Source organism: Vicugna pacos, chromosome 5, assembly GCF_048564905.1.
Source record: "Vicugna pacos chromosome 5, VicPac4, whole genome shotgun sequence".
In the NCBI taxonomy this organism is placed as follows: Eukaryota; Metazoa; Chordata; class Mammalia; order Artiodactyla; family Camelidae; genus Vicugna; species Vicugna pacos.
The window spans coordinates 74,935,332-74,959,791 of NC_132991.1; positions in this window are offsets into that span (position 1 = coordinate 74,935,332).

Consider the following 24,460-nt stretch of genomic DNA (forward strand, 5'->3'; position numbering starts at 1 on the left):
TTATGGTTTCAGATCTTAATCCATTTTGACTTTATTTTTGTATATGATACGAGGACATGTTCCAATATCATTGTTTTAGATGTAGCTGTCCAGTTTTACCAACACATCTTATTGGAGAGACTATCTTTTCTCCATTGTGTATGCTTGCCTCCTTTGTTGTAGATAATTGATAATGTAGGTGTGTGGGTTTATTTCTGGTCTCTCTATTCTGTTCCATTGATCCATGTGTCTGTTTTTGTGCTAGTACCATGCTTTTTTGATTAATGTAACTTTGCAGTATAGTCTGAAATCTGAGTGGGTGATACCTGCAGCTTTGTTCTTCTTTCTCAAGATTGCTTTGGTAATTCAGGGTCTTTTGTGGTTCCATATGAATTTTTAGGATTCATAGCTTTCAAGTAATATAGGTAAAGTCATAAAGACAGTATTATTGATAACTGATTTAACCCTCACTGTCTCCTAGCTATAAGTAGGTGCTGTTGTTACTCTTGTTTTTTAGATAAGGGAATGGAGGAACAGAGAGGTTAAATAAACTGCTTAAAGTTATTCAGCACAGTAGTCCAGAGCTGTGATTTAATCTCAGGTGGTCTCCAGAGTCTGTATCCCTGATCAATATTATAAAGCATCAGTTTTTATTTTACAACCTCTTAATTTTACTCAGGTTTTATTCATTTTATTTTCTCTCATCTGTGGGACTTTGGGGTTAAGGTAACTTATCTTTCAATATTAATAGTCTTACCAAAAACAAAACAAACAAATAAACAAAAAAACTTCCAGAACATGGATTTCAATTTGAGTAAGATATATAATCTGGTAAAAGGCAGAATGTTAATCTGCTTGCCTGCTCTCAAAGGGATTATTATGTTGTAGCCAAGAATTTTTTTTTTTCCTTGTTAACACTGGGATGTGAAATAGGGAAATATGGCCATGGCCAGGAGCTGTTCTATTGTTTGTTGTTACAGACTACAAGTCTTTTCCAACTTGTTTCTACTTTCAGTTTGTCGATATTTAATTCAGCCTCTCCCATTTCCTCCTGGCCCTTGTTAATCTTCACGGAGTTCATTTCTTTACTCATTTTAATTTGCTAATCACTACAATTCTGTGTCACAAACCTCTAACTCCTCTGAATCTATTAGAAAACAGTGTGACAGGGTAAGAAAAAAAGATACACCAGTGGGTTATCATAATTATATCCATGTTTCCATCCAGACCTTATACTGATAGTAGCTTCTTCAAATTAAAAAAATGTATACTATTATTATGATTCTACTGGTGAAGAAGAGCTTCTTACCCTAAGTATACATACAAACACATATAATTTATACACATTGTTGAAACAATTTAAAGTAGGTATAATTAAACCAGTAATATTGCTTAGAAAAATATCTGGCATATAGTAAGTTATAATTAAATACTGTTATTATTATTTATATTATTGTTGTTGTTGTTATTGTTATTATTACAGTCTCAATTATCCTGTAAACATGACAAAGCCTGTCTCATTTATTTAAGCAACCATTACAGAAAGTAACACCGAAGGGAAACAACCTCTTTTGGGGAAATCACCTCTTCATTATTAACTTTATAAACTGTATATCATAAAATGATGACCAGTCTAAATTTATGTAAAGCACAATATTCTTCCCACTTGACATGCAAAACTCTACACCTAATTTGAAACTGGAATCCTGGACCCCCCGAGTGAAATGTGATTGGCCCTTGCAAACTATCTCAAGTGAAGAGGAACAAGGTCCCATATTTGGTCAGGACAGTTTCCAAAACGAAATGAATAAAAGGGAGACTTTGGTCTTATTTGACTTTACCTGCTACGTTTCCCCCTTCTGTCTCTTTCTAGGAGCTCTAGTGAACTCAGGCAAAATTGTGATAACCTAATCAGCAGACGCATCAGAATCTTTCAAGTGTAACAGGACTATAAATTTCCTTCTTTGGTAAAGTTCATTCAGTTTTGATTAGAACCACAATTAAGAAGTAAGCCGAAGGAGTAAATGCAAATGTGATTAACTTGTTTTGAAAACATAGCATTTAGGTGGACAAGGTAATTTTTTACTGCATGATTAAAAATAATGTCTCAACCAAGAACATATTTTCTTGAAAGTAAGTAAAGACATATAACTATATGAAAAAAAAATATATTCATATATACATAAGAAAATTTTTTTTTAATTTTAAGAAATTGAAATTCTATTCTCTAATGAACTCCTGTTCTTCAAGTGCAGAGAGCTATGTCTTTGATTATCTAAAATTCTACATATTTTTCTACATATTCCTTCATACGGATTTCTTGTTCTGCTTCTTTTTCCAAATATGCTTTTTCATCTTTATTCTGAAAGCCACTTCTATGTCCAATTTTACATATCACTGCACACTGAAATACTTTATTAATTAGCTTCTTAGCTGCATTTTTACCCTTCATTCCCTACTTGGCTCAGTTGATGAATTTGTGAAACTATTCTTCGTAACACCCTCATGTTGGGGTCTGTTAACTGGTTCAGCAAAGCGCGTTCTTATTCCCTTCTCAACAAATTCTCAACAAATTTTAAAATAAGAAAAGCATAAAGCAAATTGGAGAACAGGATAGCAATATACTAATGAGGACAGTGTTGGAGAATCTAGTTAATGTTAGTCAGATGTGCCTGATACCTGAAGCCAAGGCCATGACGGATTTACCAATCTAGAGACAGCACTAGACGGGCACAAAGCCCAACGCGGCAGCTTCATCCAGGAGGCCAGGGGAGACTAAATTAGACCTGCTGCCAAGAGAGAACAGAGGAGAGGTGAACTTATGTCAAATGTTCTCTTTCAACTTCTCAATCAGAACTCCAGCACTCCTGGAACAAAGGAGCGGAGGGGCAGGAAGAGGCTGTCTCCACCTAAAAATAATAAGAGTGGGGAAAAAATATTGTGCTGACGATGCTTTGCACGGTGCTACTGCCACTCAATAAATTATATCATTTTGGCCTTTCATATCAAGCCCTGAATTCTCTGCATTTGAAGACACTTGATCACGTTTTCCCTCCTTCTTTTGACAACTGTATTCCTCAGTTCCTCTGTGTTCTCCCATTATTTTTGACCACCAAAGGTTCTCACTGTCTCTGTACCTAGTGACTTACTTTAGGAAGCTCCTTCCTCATTCTGCCCTTATGAATCATAATTCATGATCCATCTGAACTCCTATGTTTTCGAAATAGGTATCTTCATTTATTAAACTTTAACTGTGTTTTCTTTTTACTAACGTTCTTTTGTTATTTAAATTTTGGGGAATTAAATTTTGTCTTCCTTACTAAACTGTGAGGCCTTTGGGGTCACTAACCATACAGTATAGCACATTAACACACAGTTGACAAAAAGTTTCTACTCATTGAGTGCAATTATATTATTAAATTAGTTAAAACAGTAAATGATTTTACGTGCTCTGAATGTTGAACACGGTGATTTCATTACTAGATTTTATAAAAATTTAAATAACATTTATAATAGGTTAAGAAATAACAGTAAATCATATATACTGAACTTAATTCTGTATTTCTGTGATGCTTCTTATCTTCAGATTAAACATGAATTACATCAGGCAGAAACTGGAGAGATGGAATACATTTCTTCTCACATGCATGTACAATTAAGCATGCGTAAGGGTGGACATCACCAAATTCTAAGTGGTTAAGTCAGGCAGTTTGGCAGGTTCAGAACCGGCACTCTAGCTTTTGCCAGTAAGTTTTCATAAAGAGAGTAATTTTGAGACAGAGAGTTGAAAACAAGTTTGTCTTTCCTCCCACCAGTGATTTCCAGATGAAAGATCAGGGATGAGTACGTATGCGAACACTCCAGGGAGATTTAGCAATGGTTTACGAATTGAGAGACCTGATACCCAGCTATTCCTGGGCGTTGTCTGAGTGACAGACCCCACAATCGTGCTTGTTGCTGTTAGGCCCCGGAGGAAGGAGAATGGAGAAATGGCTAAATAGGGCCCCTAGGGGAAGCTGGGGAAGGATTAACAGTTTGGGGGTGGGTAGTGAGAGTACTCTTGTATGTAGCATTCGCTAAAATTTCCTCAGCATAAATATTCTCACCATGGCTGATTTCAAGCTACTGATATGAAGCCACTGAGCAGGGAGATGGGAAAAATTGCACAAAATTGACCCTTAGAAGCTGGCGTGAGCAGCTCCTGCACCCACTGGCTGGATGAGTGGTGAAACTGTTCACTTCAGATTTCCCCTGGAGATGATTTGCATGTGAACCCAATTTCTGAGCTTCTCTGGGCTAATAAATGCACCATGTGTTTAAACCTCCCTCAGATCTACATGCCCATATGCCAGTTCACTCTTCATATACTTCTTGATATTATGGGAATACAAACATATATAAACTGTGTTAAATATAGCAATGGAACTAATATACAGCAAAGACAAAAATGTTTGAATAAAGAAGACAGATTGCATGTATTCTGGCATTGCTTGTGATAATTACATATGAATTTAATTCAATATTGAACTAAAAGATAAATTATTTTAGTCAAAATTAACCAAGATATCTGAAAGCTTATCTCTATTGCAGAATGAAAATGGGGCATATAACATAAATTGATTTACTATATAAATAGTGTTATTGTACATGATCTGATGTGTGACAGTTTTCACATATTATGCAAGATGTGTGGAACTACACATTTCATCCCAAACCATTTCAATCTGCCATGACTTTCATTCCTCTCACGCTTATCTCTCTCCTTTTTCTTCCTCTTCCAAGCTCCAACCAGTCTCCAAATCTACTAACATCTTTCTTCCTTTCTCTCTCCTTAATCCCACTGATCCCATGGCCATTCCCACTATTTGTTTATCCATGTCTAATTTTTGAACTGTTTCTTTTCGAATTTCCGTATTTCCATTCTTATCTCATGCTGCCTATGCTATGGTCGACTTCCATATTCACATAAAATACTCTTTGTAAATGTTAGCATTTTCTTATAGGATTCAGACTCAATTTCACTTGGTACTGCAGCTTTGCAGCCTTTGCAGTCAAAAAACAGAAACCTTGATAACATAGACACGGTAAGATATGATTTTACTAGCCATTCCTCAAAGATTCCAATCATTACTTGTGGACTCCAGGAGAAATACGTTTTGCACAATGACTGTATATGCGAAGGATCCCATATATGGATTTCCAGTCAGGACTCACTAAACGTGTGACGGATTGAGGGAACTGGCTACTAAGTGGATTATTCTAGTTGGCCAACATACCAAAATCTATACTTAATCCATTTCCACTTCACAGGGGATTAACATTCTCAGATATTCAACTACATTTTTCAATATGTTGACAGCACTGCAGTTTGAACAGTAAAAAACAGGGAAGGATGCATGTTACATTTCAGGTGAATGTCAAGAAGGTCATTAGGAAATTTGTGTTCTCTGTTTTCCATCCAATGGCAAGAAGATTGTTCAGAACTTTGTAGGTGCTGCAAAGATTTCCTGAACTCTGAGAACATGCAAAACTTCTAAGCAAAAAACTCCCTGTCAGTTGTGCTTTTACTTCATAATTATTTCTGTCCCAGTGGACCAAACTTCAGCAGGGCAGGACCAAATCAGGGTTGGTTTCACCATTATACTTACCATTCCAAACACAGTGCCAGGAACAGAATACCCATACAGTAAATCTGGACTGAAATGAAGTTAATTAATTATGTTACTAATTAATTTATTAGTAACTAATTAGTTACTCATACTGGCGAGGAAAGTAAAAACTGCCTAGAAAATTCAAGTAGGAAGTAAGTGTGTTTCCATGTTTGTTTGTATGAGGTTCGTACGAGATCCCCTCTAAAGAAATAAGGCCCCAAATCTTAAACTTGGAAAGTTGCAACTCTAGAGTAAAGATTAAGACAGATCTGCCCCGGCCAAGTGAGTTATTTATGTGGGCTAGCTTGTGCTAGGACTTCCTAGAATGCACACGGTAAAAGAAGTGCTCACTCCCGAAGGATACATTCAGAAACATTCAGAAGGAACGACTTGCCTTGAAGGGAAATAAGTATTAGGCATCTTGACAACAGCCAAGGCAATTATATCAGTCAGCAGGGGCAATATTGCACTTTCTGAATTATTTTGAACAATTTTGAGCAACCTTTTTAATCCCTTATGTTTTGCACTGTTTGGAGGAAGAGAATGCTCTAGGAATGAGAAAAGGATGAAGTGGAATTCAAATAATTTAACTGGTAGGGGCATATCATAAAGTTCATAAAATTCCTGTTTGTGACCTCTCTCCTTCCCAAGTATTATGTCATGGGAAACCTGTTACCATATTATACTGTAGAACAGTATATTCATATATTCATATTCATATTCAAGTTTACATATTTATTAGGGCATCTTTCAACTACTCAGATAAAAAGAAGGAGAGGAAAGAGCTATTTCAAAAAAAAAGATTACATTCACCTAAGAACTCTGATAAAATTTTACATTTTTTCATTAATTTGAAGATAGCTCTTTTTCATTGTTGCTTATGGAGTTGGAGGAATGCATTATGGGTTAAACCAGAAAGCGTACTGCAGTTTTTACATTCAACTTTTGTTTCAGTACGTAAATCTAAACTCTAAATGAACATTATGCATACTATTAGCACTTAGTTTTAAATTTTTAGGGAGCTGATAATGTTTTTTTCTAATCAGTAGACATTGAAAAACATTGCATTTAAATTTCTTGATTAAATACATTATTCAGGTAGTTAAGTCTTCACAAATATGTCACATGCATACTAAATATTAGGTACTCGGCTTTCAGATTGGAGTCAAGAATTCCCTTTCAAGTGACAGAAGTTTAGCAAAGCCGGCATTTTGGGAAATTAGATATTTGTAACTAATTGCCTTGGAAACTAATTTTGTTCAGAGTTTCATTATTACTTTTATTATTATGAAAGGTAAAGTATGTTATTTTTTATTTCTCTTTCTTCTCATTGCTGACCAGAGTTTACTTTTAAAACAAAATTAATGCTGTACAGCAGAAATTAACACAACATTGTAAATTGACTATGCTTCAATAAAACTAACTAACTAAATAAATAAAACAGAATTGCATACAAACAAAGCAATTCCTCTATAACCAAGCCATGTAATTGCTGGGACTCATATATTCCAGGCACTAAAAGATTTTATCAACAAATTACCTTCAGAAAAATATTAAATTTTACAATTCATATCTACATTATCCTCATAAATTAAATTATATAATGTAAAACTTCAATTTAGTTTCAAAAATGTGTGTATGTGTGTGTGTATGCATGTTTTCTGCTATAGCCCTGGGGAGAAAAGAGCAGTACTTAGTATGTGTATGTGTATATACACATACGTACGTAAAAGATGCTAAAACATCTTTGATGAATAAATCAATGAAGTATCAGTATGATCATGGAAAGTTTCAAGTAGAAGAATGGAGATCCAGATTTAAAAACCTAACTGCACTACTTTCTAGAAATATGGTCTTGATCAAGTTAACTAAATGCTGAGTCTTGATTTCTGCATCAGAAAATAGAGTTAATAAACATAAGGTTGTAATGAGGTCTAAATGAGATAATCTACATAGTAAGTATGCAATAAATATCAACTATAATTGTTAGATTTTAAAGTATAATTACTAGAATAAATGAGAACATGACAGTGATTTGTGATGTTAACAAAGGTTATAGATCATAATAATTTAGTAATTTGTCCAATTAGTTAAGTCTTCTAAGTAGCCCAATTCTATGGCATTTGAAAATCAAAAAGGAGCCAATCTTACCAACATCTTACAAATATGCAAATGCTGCTCAGTAGTTCTATTTTTAAATTACGTAAGATCTTCAGGTGTTTTAAATTATACACAAGTTTTAAAATTTTTAATTAGTAAGGAATATTTGTGCTCTTCAGATTCTTCTGGGTTTTGATTATCTTTGAGCTTTTTCATAAGATGTTCAATTTTGAACAAGGGATTACCTCACTTTTAAGCTTTTACTGTTCCCTGAGGTATTGATACCAAATGTATGAGGAAACCTAAATTAGTGAAGCTTTTTTTTAACTGAATTAAGTTTTTTTTTTCCTATTAGAATTAAATTAGAAAAATTTCCCATTACAAGTCTATGCAAGAAACAAATGTAAGGACTCATTTCAAATGCAACAATTCAGTGTGTTTTCAGGAATTCTGTAGAACTTAATAGTCTTTGCAAATGCTGTCCATGGCTGTGCAGTATGGTAGCCACTGGTCACATGTGGCTTTTGAGCACTCAAAATATGTGATGAAGCAACTGAATGTTTTAATTTAATTAATCTTAATGGATTAAACTTAAATTTAAATAGCCACATGTGGCTAATGGCATTTGTAAGAAAACTTACAAATTATAAATTCTTCCTAATATCCTAGAAATGCAGTTTCAAATAAAGTACTACTATAACTAAGAAATAAAACAATATACTTTTTTACTCGTAGTGTTTATGTTTTTTAAAATATTAGAACAATTATCTTCCCCAGAGAGTCTTTCTCTCTCATCTTCTTTCTTTCTATATACCTATCATTCTGTCTACACACTGTATAGACTTCCCTGCTTTATTTACTTTTAAGCTCTCAGCCCTCTAACTTGTTTCCTTGCTTTTACTTATTCTTTCCCTTCATTTATTTTCCACACAGGAAGGCAGGTGGTCCTTTAAAATTCCTGGTCAAAATCCTCCAATAGCTTCACTCAGAGTGAAAACAAAATGTTCCTCATGATCTGAAGACTCTAGAGTCCCCTTCTCACCACTCCCCGACAGCCCCAACCTCCCTTTCCTCCCCTCCCCACCCCCACTTGCTTTTCTTTCCTAATTTCAAGTCACCCAGGGATATTTCTGATCTGGAGCCTCCATGCTTGCTGTCCCATCTGTCTGGAATGATATTCTCCTGGCTACTCGCAAACCCCTCTCCCTCATTTCATTCTTTGGTTGACTCAGTTATCAGAGTTCAAAAAGATACCAACTATTGCATTATTCTAATTGCTCTCACTAATTTTATCTTTAAGATATATTTATTATATAAAATTAAATATAATATATTTTCTTGGTATATGTTTGGTTTCTTCCAGTAGAATATAAGGTTTATAATAGCAGAGATTTTGCTTGTTTTATTTGCCTCTGAATTACCACTGCTTAAAATAGTACCTGGCACAAAATATTTAATGCCTGTGCTATGCTGAATGAGCGGATAAATGACTGAATGATATCAGAGCTATATATTCAAACAATAACTCCTGTCAACCATGGTTGTTGCTAATTATTTTAGAAAAATATTTACAAATTTTTCTTGTGCTTTTGCTTTTCCCCCCATGATTCCTTTTTTTTAATGCATTATCAGAGCAAAAGGGATGTGAATAACACCTGGATGGAAAACATATTGCTGGTTGTATGATAATGCTATTTTCCAATATATAAATTTTAGTCAGTAACTAAGGAATAAGCCATATATATATTTATATATTGATATATTTTTAGTAGTCACTTATAGCTCTAAAAAGCTAGTCAACACTTATTTCATTGATATAATCCTTAAAGAAACCTTGATGATTAGATACACCCAAATATAGGAGTATTAAAATTGCATCCAACTCTATGTGAGATTTTCACGTGTTAAGATGTATACTATCTTACTCCTAGAAACGTTATTTACTGTGCATGGGAAAGGGTGAAAGTTATACTTTTTGTGACACTTTTCGGTGTTCTGGTCTATGTGAAGCAATTCCATGACTAGACTTTTGAGTAGGAGATTGAAATTCAGATGACAAAAAGGAGCTCGCCCTCCAATTTGTATTCAGAGACCCTAGGCCTTAATTTCAAATAGAAGGCAGGCTGGCAGAGATAAAGACTCGTGTGCTTGTTTTTAAAATAAAGATTCTCTAGCTCTACTGAGTCAGGATCTGCACGATGACCAGACACACAGGTGACTCCTGTGCACACTGCATTTGGAGAAGCAGCACTTCAGGTGATTGTGATGCCCAGCCAGAGGTAGCAAACACTGGGTCCTAGCAGCTCCAGAGTACAAATTAGGGACTGAGGGCAAAGGGGAAAATAGCTGGAAGTGATCTTTCACAGAAATAATTCTAAAATTCGACCATTGATTTCTGTCCCTTTTAAGTTAGAAGAGCTCTCTGCGCTGTCTGATTCTAAGGGATTTATCAGAGTGAAGGAAGTAAAGCCACTAAACCCAACATCAACATTCCTGAAGTGTATGCTCTTAGCAGACATGATCTGTCGAGTTCAGCTTCTTAGAACTCATACTGCATCACTTTATGAGCATTTAGTTTCTTTAATCTGATAATAATATATTCCTGATTACTATAGAATTTTTAACATTTTTTAAGACTGAAATTTTATGAGTAGAATTTTAAAAATTGAAGTGAGTACAATTGTTTAATGACCACTATCAATTGTTTGACATGTAATATAGGAAGTAGTTTACTTTTAAGGGAAGATTCATTTGTGTACATATATATGGTGCAAAAGAGAAGATTTTAGAATCCACTGAACAAAGCTGCAGACGTTATAAAGTTAATAGAAATAGAATCTATAAACCTCAAAGCATAGCTGATAGCCTATATGCACATATTCTAAAATAAAATTTCTGGTTAATAATTTAAGTCTCTCTTCAAAGGTGAAGATCTCTTACCTATAAAAAAATAACTTTCAAAATACTATGACATTTTAGACACCCTCATATGAACTAAATTTGGGAAATAAATGCAATAGGTTGGGGGGGGTACTAAAACCACAATTCTACTTTATTATTTCTCACAAACTAGTTTAAAATTCAGTATATACTTCAACACAGGTTTCAATGGAATTCAATAACTAAATTGCTTAATTCATCATTAATTATTCTGAAATATATCAAACCTTGATCTCCCTTTTAAAAATCAGGTGATTTGGGATTTTCATGAAAGTAGAATTTTTAACACCTTACATTAAATTATTAGTATCAGACCTTTCTATACCCACCCACACATTGTTACACATACCCCACGCACACAAAAGCTAAATATCTACTTTCCTACCATTTGTTCCTGGAATTAAAGAGAGTTTTAGTTATGTAAAACTTGCTACAACATGGCATATATATTTTTACTGAATAATTCCTTTCACAACCATGGCATTATTCTTAGAAGAGTAGTGTATGATTTTTTTCCCTATCAATCCCACGAGAAATTGTTTATTCTTTTTGTCATTTCTAGCTTTCTTTTAAAAATATTTGATTCTCTCATCGCACTCCGGAAAGTAAGTGCTATTTTTGCAGTTGTTAGAGAGAAGGAGTTGAGACACACGTGAGAAATCATGGCATCAATATTAAGCTTTTAAGAAAATATATGTCAGAAATTGTTCAAACTGCCCTTAGGGAGATGTAGATGGCAGCCTCCAGGAGTGTAACTGAGGAGAGTTTAAGGTCTATTTACAGAGGTGGGCAGAGTGAAAGGAACCGGCAGGGGAGGGCACACTATCCAGGAATTAGGAGCCGATGCCACCAACTGAACCGAAGGGGCAGGGGGAGAGGGCAGTGTTACAGGAGACTGGAGAGACCACAGAGCTTGGAACAAGTGTTCACTCAGCACTTGTACCCACAGCACACGTTGCTGTCATGTCGAGGCAAGACAGAAGAGGAATGAACTGCAGGAAGAGCTGCCTCCACCTCTCTTTGCTCAGAGTTCTGGGAGCGCACGTTTACCTGTGACCATCCCTGGAGTTGCTGGTGTACAGTGTCATAATGTGTTCTCACTGTACTCCTTCCTAATGTCCTACAGGTGTAAATATTTTAATCCATAAATTCAGATAAAAATATACATTTAGGTGAATTTCCTAAGGGATGAAAACTAAGGAAAAAAGGAAGACCAGTTTTGGTTCAGTGAGATAACAAGAGGGAAGATTTATCTGTCTTGCTTCTGGGTAGCATGACAGGTTTTTTTGAGAAAATTCTTCGTATATAAATAATGATAGACACTCTTTATTTTATTTGACTGGTAGTCTCTGCTCTCTCTCATCAGCTGCTTTTCAGTCACATGCTAGTTTTCTTTTGTTAATTTTTGTGTATGTGTGGGTTTTATCCCCTTAAGATACAAACTCTCATTCATTCATTTAGCAATTTTTTAATGAGCTCCTCTTTCTAGCCAAGGAACTGAAGCAAGTACCTTGGAATACTGGAATATTTCTGGGAATATTCAGATTTCTGGTCTTTTTTCCTACTTATGCAGGGATGTATTTGACTGAAGCTTCTTGTTTTTGTTTATATTTAATAGGTCTTAGTACCAAAATTCAAGTAGTGCAGTTATAAAAACATGTCCATCGGAGCAAAACAATGAGGATAATGGGGGATATGGTTTTAGAGGTAAGCATCAGCAGAATTAAGAAAGATTGGGCCAATACTATTGGTTTTTTTTTTTTTTTAAGTATTTGAATTGTTTTTAGGTAGACCAATGATAGTGTCTCAGAGGCAAAGGGCAGCTCCTGATTTTATCTTTTTTATAAGCCACTATTACTTAGGGCTTGCTGCTACTCACTGATGAAGTTCATGTTAGATGATGCACAGAATCTGAGAATCCCCAAATCTTTTCCAATAAATTCCACTTTTGCTACAGTAGAAAACATGAGTGCTATATGGGGAAAAAAACCTAATTTAATTTCCCTTATTTTAAACAAAAGAATCAATAAAATATTTTTCCACTGTTCTTTAAAACGTAACTTTAAATATTATATTTTAGTACTCTGTCTGCAAAGCAATTTTATCTTTTTCCTCTTATTCCGAAGAGTAACTTCATTTCTTTGTTGTTATTTTCTTTCTCAGCACATTAATTCTTCCACGTTTGGTCAGAACATGGTTTATCTATTGTTATAGGTGAATTGTATCAATCAGTTCAGTTATGTCAAACAAAAACACAGTTGTTGATTACAATGAAATTATTATGTTCTGAAGTTTTTACACAAAGAATGCTTAATTATTATGAAATTCATTTTGATATATAATACATCACATTTATCTTTCTTTTGGAACATAATCAAATATAAAAGTAAAATATATTTTATTTGTAATAAAATGAAATTAAAAATGCAAGCATCAGCATCAAAACTGAATTTATAACAGTGGAAATAGTCTTTGTACAGTTGCTACTTATTTCTTGCTGCAAATTTTTATAATTTTGTATAACCAAAATGCAAACTGTAACTAAAATGAGGTGGTTACTAACAAACCATAAATCATTATGTTAAATATCTAAATAGTATCAGGACTTCTTTTTTATTTATTTGGCAGTTTTGTTGTTGCCTTTTTGATTGGTTTTCTTTAGATTTTATAACACAATAATTCTTGTAATTTTTCTGACACTAAAAATGTTAAACAATATAAAATAAATTTTCCAAACTAGTCTGATCAAAATAGTTCCTTCCCAACTTTATAACCTTATCTCTTTATTCTGATTTTAATATACTACCTTTCTCAAAAAAGGAATGAAAAAGACTGTTGGTTTTTTTTTTCCTGTCAGGGTTAGAATCTTGGATTTTTTTTTTTTTTTGACTAAGGGTGGATGGTTAGTTTGTTAATCTGTCAGTCAGAACCCACGTTACACTAAACTGTAGTGTCAGATTTATGCATAACAAAATTTCCTGTCAACCAAGCATCTTTTTTAAACAGCCTTATATACTTAATCAAATTCGATGGTAGAAGAAACCTGTCTGATTGGCAACTGAGGCACATCTAGTTTGGGGGAAAATATGTTACAATTAAGTGTATTTCCCTTTAAAAACATACAATTCAACTATGACCGTGTTTTCAGTGGTTGTTAGTAGATTCTTCACAGATACATGCAATAAATGCTATGTACAAGTTTTGAAATTTCCTTACAGTTTGAGAACAAATATTGTAGTCAAAGTGGCAAGGATGTAGGCCATAAGCAGCCCAGACAGTGTGCTTCATGAGTTCGATTACCAAAAAATAACAGTAGCTAGCAGCCCTTGCTAACGTTCCTATAAAAATTGTTACATAATCATAAAGAAAGTATTTATGTTGATATTTTTAATTTTCAGTGGCAAATTGAAATAATGATAAAATGCATGTGATATCAGGATACATTTCATGAAAATACAGTTCATAAATGTTGAGGAATTTTCATTTCTGCCTGCATTTGTTAACATTTATTTATTGTCTTTCCATTTTAAAATTCCCTTAATTTAAAAATCTGAGGATGTTTTGGTAAAATACCTCCTTCCTTTCTTAGTAGGACCTTCAAAATAGGACCTGTCCAACTGGACTTGACTTTAAGCCACATAATATATCCTGAATATCCTTCCCTCAGCTGCTAGCCCTGAGATGTGGCCCATTCCTATTGCTTGTCATTCAACATGTATCTAAGAGTGTGCACTGCCATTATAAGACATAGGATTTTCCCCATTATTTCAGTTAAAAAATATTTTTTAGGCTATTATGAGACAAGTGATGGGTGAAGCATAGAAAATACAGAAATAAATTTCATAATACTCACTCTGCCATTTTCACAGTCCTCATTCCATGTACGAACTGGTGACAGCCTCATCCTCTGGTTTTCCTAAATTCTATAAATCTTAGGATTAGAAAACAAACAAAAAGTGTCAAGAGACTGGTTTTCATCTTTAGGTGAAACAGCAACAACAGGAAGCCCTGAAGACACAGCAGCGTCCTACGAGACTACGGGGGGAACTTTATGTGTGACAAGCTTCACGGCAACCTCAGCTCAACGGCAAACAGTAAAACAACACAGTTTCTGTGTGGGGGGCGTATTCTTATAAGACCAGAGTCATTCATAATTACTAAGTGGTTGCTGTAGCCTGAATATTTGTGTCCCTCCAAAATTTATATGTTAAGTCCCAACTCCTACATGGTATTTGGGAGTGGGGCCTCTGAGAGATGATTAGGTCATGAGGGTGACCTATTCACTATCAAGTTTCTCTATATTGAAGTGTGTCTCATTGCTTTCAAATAGTATGAGCTCATTGATACCAGAAACCATATAACATCCATTCGTATAATCTCAAAATGTAACATTTCATACATACCAAAAGAGTGCTAAAGCATATGTTCTCACAGACTAAATTCCTTTCTATTGAATGATTTGCTAGATACTGTGAGAGGTGTTGAAAATGTATAATGCATTACATTTATTCATAAAGATTTCATAGACTACTGGGGAGATAAAATTAGTATGTAGGGGGTAATAAATATATAATAGATAATAAAAGTAGACTAAAATTATGTAATTTTAGTTATAAAGTCTATAGGAAATCAGAGGAAAATCAACAAAGAACACATCATTAAGGATACTAGTAGTGCAAATTTATTTAGAACTTATGTTGTAACTGACAATGTGCCAAATAGTTTAAATGCATTATTTTGATTAAAGTTTGTAGTAACCTTAAATATAGGTACTATTATTATTGCAGTGTACAGATGCAGAAAATGAAGCTTGAAGTTTTTACAAAAGATAAGGTAGCTAGGTTGGGATGGAGGTAGAACTTGAGCCAAGAATGCCTGTGTTCTAAGACCTTATTCTTAACCGTAGTTCACTATTTTCCAAGAAGGCTTTGTAATAATACAGGAACTGAACTTCAAAATTGTAAAGGATGATATACAAGAGGAAAGAAATTTCTTAAGGAAAGGAAAAACATTTTAGATAACAAGAAAAGGTATTATGAAAGACTGAGTAGAGAAGTCAGATTTGGCTACACCAGAAAGTGTATGTAGTCGTTTAAATGAGTTTGTTTAGAAAGTAGCCATATGTAAGCCCAAGAATACTGTCAAAAGGTTAGGTTCTTCTATGTTTCTCATACACAAAAGGAATAGCGTTATGCAGTACAATATTTTTGGCACTGAAGAAAGTCTAGAGTCAAGATGACTCTGTTGTTGTAAAACACCTCTGGATTTTGATTCTAGATCTGACACTACAGAGTCAGGATACCAATATTCCAGCCCCTGAATTTTGACCTAGAATAATAAAAATCAAATACAGTATGTGGCAGAGATTATTAGTTACAATCCTCATATTCATTCAATCTTCCCTCTATCTTTAGCATCAGAACGCCAGTTTTCATTTACCCATTCCTCAGTGTTCGCAGCTGGATGTGAGGATAACATTACATCCTGACCTGTGAAATGTAAGGGACAATGCTATGTTGGACTTCTAGGAAGTCCAGTTAAAGAAAGAAAGGCATATACTTTTCCCTCTTTTTTTTTTCTTTCTGAAAATCTGGTATGGTTGCTACTGCAACAAGCTTCTTAATCAGCCATGAGGTTCTCTTAAGGAACAGTCGGATACTGAGGATACAGCAGACGTGCGCTTGGTTCCTCTGTGCGCTGGGCAGCTGCCGTGCTAGCCCTGGGCAGCCTACTTCTGAACTTTTTTTACATGAAAAGTAATTCATATTTAACTTGTTTAAGGTAGAATTGTTTTATTTTGCTTCAAGCTAATCAAATACACACTCATATGGTACTGAACTAGAAGGTTCATGCAATTGAAACTTTGTTTGTACAGGAAATGCTGCATAATGCAAGCTACTGCTTGGATAATTTTAGCATTACTATTACGTGCCTGGTTAATGGTAAGATATTTTCATGATTATGTGGAAAATAGGAAACTGAAAAATGTAGTTGTATGTGGAACGGTTCAGAGGTATTTGAAAACTATCCTTATTTTGAAGATAATGGATAATGAAACTATGCATTGAGAGCTCTGGTTCCACTTTATGGTTATTTGTAAAAATAAAAAATACATCTGCTAATTGTTTATTACCTTTGGTTTTCATTCTTTAATTTCTACATCAATTTTACTGATTATTTCTTTCCTGAAATATTTTACATGGGAAATTATTTTCTTGAGAGTCTTCTTTTATTTGCACCTGCAGCATTTAGATTTTTTCCTAAACCTCAGACTCTCAATTAAGGGTAATTCACTTCATTGTTTGCAAACAAAGCATCAGTCTTTACGAATCCAGAATTAAAATGATCTGGCTATTCTGAAAATATAGCGTAAGTCCACTAAAATACTTTTATTAAAGCAGATGCCAGAATTCAAGTATATGCATATTTTGCCACATAATTTTGATTTGTTACCTTCCATTTAAGTTTCAGATTGTGTATACATAAAGCAGAATCTTTAAGTACATACAAAATCCTAGTTGAATATTTTAGAAGACAGTACAAACTCATCAAAGATGATTGAGCTGGAGAAAACTGCCTAGATGTTGGTTTTCCACAGATGTACTGAGAATCATTAGTACTAGGTTATGATGAGCTCAAAAACATTTCAACTTCTCAAAATATAAACATCACTAGTAATGGTATGCAAATTACAGTAATGGTGGTAAAAAGTTTTAGCACCATCATAATATTCCATTTTAAAGTGAAAACATCTGTGAAATGCAGTAATTCATTTTCATCAAGTGACTTTGCAAAGTATTTCTTTTTTCATAGGAACATCCATTTTATAATGAGCAACAGCTGAAAGGCAAATAAAATTAATGATATCATATTCTATGTTCCTTGTTTGAGAGTTGTAACCATTTCTTTTTTTTTTCAATGTCCCCCTTTATAAGCAATAGGAAAAAATGTTTCATATTATAATTACATATTGGCTTCCAGCTTGTATGGGGCCCAGAGTAAAGGGACCAGAGTCATCTCAGCTTTTCTCCTAGGTAATTCAGAGACTCCTAGCTTAGACCAAATCAGCACTTGGGGCTCATAGGGTTCAGCTCACCTCACCAGGGTTATGAGTTTGCCTTCAAAGTTCGGATAATAGAACCATATTATAAGATGCAGAGTGATCATTTTCCCAGGATATGCTCTCCCATATTTGTCCTTCCAAATCTGTGTCTAAAGAAGTCTTGGATAGTCTGAGTCCTAAATTTCTGGGATACGGTAACAGTGATCAAATTTATTGGTTAAATAAAGGATAAAATGACCTGCTGTTATTACCCTACAAAATCCTAGCAGATTTTGACCCACAGATATTTCCATCAATGTATTACAAAAGTCAGTACTTTATCTTACTCCTGACAACCAACGAAGATGACTCTTTTGATTATTTTACTCATACGTTGTCTGCTGAAACAAAGAAAGCCACTCTGTGACACGTGCTTACCTGTTCATACGGTGCAGGGAGTGCACACGGTTAACCCTATAATTATTGTATGATTTTTTCTATGGGCTTTATTACTTTTTCTTCACAGAGTGCATATATGATTCCTTCCCAAAACTTTGGGAAGTACTTTTGAAATCATACGGAGTTGCATCAGCACGCGTTGTGGCATTGCAAATAGATTCCTTTAGCTTGCCATGAGAAGGAGGATAATGGGGGCAGTTCAGTTTTTCCTGAATCTTGCTGAAGAAAATTTTTTGGAAGCTGCCACTGTAACATATTGTGTCTTCATCACTAAAGGAAACATAGTTTAGTGAGTGAGAATATTAGCCACAGAAATGATATTTTGGAAACATAGTGGTGGAAACTGTCATCCCTGATGAAGGAACAGAGAGAGCACTCCTTTCAGGAGCACGCCGTCCTGGCAGGGGTTATAAATGTCACCTTTGTATCTGTTGTTTCTAATCTTCCAGGCAGGCTGCCGCAAGGACGCTTCCATTAGGAATGGAGAAGCAAGAAGATTCTATTTTCCTCTTTCTTGAGTGTAAGGATAATAATGGTAAAACTAAGTTCTAAGGAAACCTTTTTTTGCAGTCTGGTTTCCCAGAAATTTTTAGAGATCATGTTGAACTTTGAAATGCACTATGGCTAACAATATAGTTTCCCAGAATTTCTTCCTTATAAAGAGGAAACAGAAGCTTTCAAAATTGCTAGACTGTAAAAGATTACACTTAATCATACATCTCCGTGTCATTGGATATTTTTAAGTTTCTAAAAAATTCATTATTTAACCTAAAAATAGGGAAATTTTTTTAATAATAATGATTATTATTTTAATTTAAAAAAAAAATCTATCCTAGAAACAGGTAAGAGTGGCGGTGGCCAGGGGCTGGGCTCAGGTTGGGGAAATGAGATATTAGTTGAAGGGTACAAACTTCCAGCTGTAAGATTAACAAGTTCTGGGGATCTGATGTACAGCAGGGTGATTATAGCTAATAATGTTGGATTATGTACTTGAAAGTTCTCAGGAGAGTCAATCTTAAATCTTCTCATCACACAAAAAAAATGGGAATTATGGGACAGGATGAAGGTGTTAGTGAATTCTGTGGTGGTTATTATTTGCAGTATATGTTTATAAAATCAACAGTGTGTACACCTTAAATTTACAACAACAATACAAAAGTAAGCTAGTCTCAAGTTATAGTCTTAGAGGCTGCTATGATCAGCATGTTTGTGTTCCTCCCCCTAAACTCCTATGTTGAATTTTCTAACCCACAAAGTGATGGTAGTAAGAGGTGGAGCCTTGGGGAGTGATTAGGTCATGAGGGCAGAATCTTCGTGAATGAGATCAGTGTGCTTATAAAAGAGACCAGAGAAATCTCCCTTGCTGTGAGGTTACAGAGATGAAAAGACAAACTTCTAGGTGGGGGAGTCCCCATTGAATCTACCCAGTCTGCAGGTGCCATGATCCCGACTTCCCAGCCTCCAGACTTTGAGAAATAAATGTTTGGTGTTTATAAGCCTCCAAGTTTATGGTATTTTATTTAGCAAGCTGAACAGACTAAGACAAGGGCAAATTATCACTTAGAAAGAAAATGGATATTTTTAAATATGTAGAGAGTGTGTGGAAAAATACAACTTCTTTTCAAAACCTTGAACATATTGAAGACCACACACACACACACAAACCATACATAAAAATCTCAATATCAGTACATGTTACTGATTTTTAAATATGTTCCATTTCTAAATTAATTTGTTGTATGCCATCCAGAAATAAAGATAAATATTATAAGACTAGGGCAAACTCTAGAAATACATATATTTACAATTCCCCTTATGTTCCTATGTGTAAAAATAATTTTGAGAGAATACAAGCAGGCTAACTAAAGTACTAAGAAAACTGTCTACATGGGCTATGTTATTCATTTATCATGGTTAATTTGCTTTAAGCAAATTACAGTGAAAAGGTGTTAACCAAACTATTTACTTAATATAAATAAAAGTGATGAAACACTGTTTGGTAAAATATGACACATAATTTAATTTTATCTAAATATTATTATAAAGTTTAGTTTTGTGTTGCCTTGCCTATTTGGCTGGCTAGATGAATTTGTAATTAAAAATTATTTATTTCTAAATAAACTACTTGTTAGAAATTGATGAACTGGATATAACTTCTGCGTCCACCATGAATGATTAACTACTACGGGAATTAGTGATCCCCCCGTAAACAAATAACAAACTAGATAAAATATATGAAGGAAGGATTTGCCAAATATACACAGAAGACACTACAAGTGTATAAAATAAACACTACTCTTGCCCAGCTATGGCCTGGAGGTGGCCATAGTGCAGGTAAGGAGAACTGAAACACAGGCCTGCTGTCTTACCTGAGTTGAAGAGGAAGAGAGCATAATTGAGGGATGCTGAAAATTTGCATGGCAAAGTAACAAAAAAGACAGTGCTCCACAGTGAAAGAGCTCTAGACTTCTTCCAGAGGGCTTGTTAAAGATGTTGTCTGACTACAGATGTAAACATGTGCAAGAGGAAACTCTCAAAGCTGGGCAAGGAACCACGAGAAGTAGTAGGATGAACAATTCTTGGAGATCAGACAAAGCTGGGAATAATCTGTGTTCCTAGAGGGTTGAGATCTTGAAATGTGTAAGGCATTGGGTAGAGTCCTTAGGAATATGCATTTAAAATGAGGTTAAATTAGACCTAGAATAAAAGCTATTCTGAAACCACTATTAAAACAAAACAAAATGTTAAAAGAAGAGAGTATGGAAAAGAAAAGATAGTAAATGTAGACTAAATCGACCTGGTGTACATACCTTGACTTATATGATGAAGTTGGTAACATCATGGTGATACCATGTTTCTATTTTTGTAATCCTTTTATATATATATAATCTCATGATGAGAAGGCTCTCTACCTATGTGATCGTCTTCTCCAAAGACCTATAACCCTTGTCCAAACAAAAAAGTTCATCAGAAAACCACAAGCCAAGAAGTATTTTACAAAGTAAAAGACTAAACTGTCTTCAGTACAGTCAAGATCACAGAAAACAAGGAAAGACCAAGAAACAGTCACAGATCTGAGGAACTGAGACATGACTAAACACAATGTCGTACCCTGGATTGGATTCTGAAATAGAGAAATTACATTACTTGTGAAACTGGTAAAATCCCAAAATATTGGTTGTTTAGTTAATAGTAATGAATTAGTATTGATCTCAGTTTGGACAAATGTGTCACAGTGATATAAGATCTCAACATTTGGAGAAGCTGGATCAAGAATATAGAGGAACAGTCTGTACAGTCTTGGCAAACTTTTCTGTAAATCTAAAACTATTCCAAATTAAAGTGTTTATTTTCAGAAAGAAAGGATTGGAATTGGGATATATTATTATAAGGTATCATTAGGCCAAAGACTATTGCCAGAGACAATGAGCTCATCTCTTACTTATGAAGGAGACGTTTAATCCAGAGAACATACCAATCCTAAATGTTCTTGCACTTAATAATAGAGTTCAAAATACCTGGAGCAAAACTTATTAGAAGTGAAAGATGAAATAGACAAATTCACAATTATATTCAAATACTGAATAATTTTAGCTGAATAATTGATAGAACGAGTAGATAGAAGTTAATCAGTATATAGAAGACTTGAATTAACTATCAAACAAATTTACTGATGAATAAATCGCTTTTGAGATTCTTAGACCAACACCTTGCACCTTGATGGGAAAACAAGTAAGCTGAAGATGCAGGCAGCTTGCTTCTTATAGAAAAGTTGGGAGGGTCTTGTTATGAGAGTTATGATAACGCTATGGCATTTGGTTTTACAATAGCTCCAGAGAGAATTTGATACAGTCCCAGTGAAATTTAGGTTACAGAAGAGCCTAACATTGAATTCATGTCTAAAACATGAATTCAGGGAGGAGCATGGCTAAGGTAGCCTTGGTAGTGGGATAACGTCCGGGAACAAGAGTGCGTGGCTTCATTCCTGAGGACTGGAAGTGGACTCCGCAGATAGGGAGCAGGCTGGGTTGTTTTAAAAAAAATCCCATTCAAGAGTGAGAGTTGACATCAGCAGATAGAAGCTGGAAGTTACTACTGTGTATAGAAATGGAAATGGTCTGACTTAGGAAACAAGATATAAAACAAAGAACAATGTACACTGTACTCGGGGACTTTCCAGTGGAGGAATGTTTAAAAAAGTTGTGAGAGTACCAACTCTCGGGATTCCAACCTCGGGAGTTCCTGGGTGAAATATGAAACTAGCCTGAGTACACAAAGGGTAAAAAGAGTCCAAGGGAAAATTCAGATCACTCCAGATTGGTAGGTGGCAAGGTGAATTATTATTCATTTAGAAAAAAAAAGAATCAATTATTACTAGAATTATAAAAATTAGTACCTAATAAAAATAACAGAATAACACTCATATTTGAATATTGCCTTTGTGAAATACCACCGCTACTTTCAGATGAAACAGGTGAAATACCAAATACTTGGATAATCATATAGCAAACTTGTTTAAGATGAGGCTCCTTAGTTGAGAAATAGAGTATATTTATAATAGGCACACTTGGACATGGTTATAATGAAAGCTAAGTGTTAGAATACTTTTCCCACAACCATGTATTAGAAATTTTGAAAGAAGTTTATATATGTGAGAATCTATGTATAAGAAGTGTATGTGTGTGTGTGTGTGTATATATATATATACACACATATATGGTTGCTTCTACCTCAGGACGTCTGCTCTTGCTCTTTGTTCTGCTTAAATATCTTTACAGTAAACCTTTGCATAGATGACTCCTCCGTATCAGTCAGGTGTCAATTCACTTCTTAGTTTTTCTTATTACACAATCTAAAGACAGTGTGTTCCACCCAAGTCATTGTCTATCCTTCTTTCACTGCTTTATTTTGCTCTCAAAACACCTCCTTATCTGAAAATACCTTTTCTCCTTTTTCCTATTTATTATCTTTCTTTTACCCTCTATAATGGATGCTCCTGTACATAGACAGTAAATGCTTGTGGCTATTCAAATTTAAATGTAAATTAAATACAGTTTGAAATGTATTCCTTTGCCACATTACCCACATTAATTAGAAATCTAAGACTCCTACCCCCATATCTAAAAGTGGCTAGTGGGTACCATATTTAACAAACAGTTTCTATCACTTTAGAATGTTCTACTGGAGAGTGCCACTCTATCTATTGTGTAAGCTTCAAGAGGTGAAATTTTTCCAGTGATTTCACTGTCATATGTAGAGTCTAGAAAAAGTTCCAGGTACACAGAAAGTACGCCACTAGTTGAAAAGATTTTTGAGTAAATCCAGCACATTTCAGCTTCCTCCTAGAACAAGAAACTGAATTTATTTTGCAAATAAGCAAACAGCAAAAGAGTACAAGAACAATTAAAGATATTAATGATATTGCAGACCCTAGGTCAGCATTTACACTTCAGAGTACTAGTCTCTCATTCTTTTACTCTTTCACTCTCTTTTTTTCTCAGACATGTATAAGAAAACAGGAGGCAGTAATAGAAAAATTTTGTTTTATATTCTTTAAAAGATACAGGAAGATGCTGCATCCATAAAAATAGAGAAAGCAGTTATGGAGAAAAATCAATTTAAGATAACGAGTAATTGCATATAAATGGAAAACTTGATTGGTAAATGCAATCCTTGATTGAAGCAGTAAACAGTAGGCTGATTAGTACAGAAAACTGAAGAACAAAAGTAGAACACACTAACTAGGACTCAAAAAAAAAAACACTGGAAGTTAAACTTGAATAAAGAAGAACATTTCTAGGACCTCCTATAATAAGAAGCAGACAGATCATAGATGATAGAATGGAACACAGGTGATCATTTAAATGTTAAATAACAGTAGAAAGAAACTATCTTGAAAAAGATAAGAGTCTTCAGATAGAGTTCTAGATAGAAATCAATTAAAGGAGATAAAACACAACACATTATTTAAAAAACTGAGTTTCAAAGAAAGATGTAAAAAAATTCTAAAGCTTCATATGGGAGGAAGACTATTCCCTTCTTCCCTTCCAAATTCTTTGGCTGGCCTAATAATTATATTGACATAAGACAGATTAACAGGAGGAAAAAGAAAACACATTTAATTTTGTACATACAGGAACCCCAAAGATATGAGGCTTTTGGACAGTCAGACAACTGAGGTTTATATGCCATCCTGATTTAAGGAGAAGGGGGTAGGGGACTTGAAAGGGGAAAAAGACATTTCATAGGAAGAGAAGAAGAACAAATATTTGGTAAACAAATTTTTATT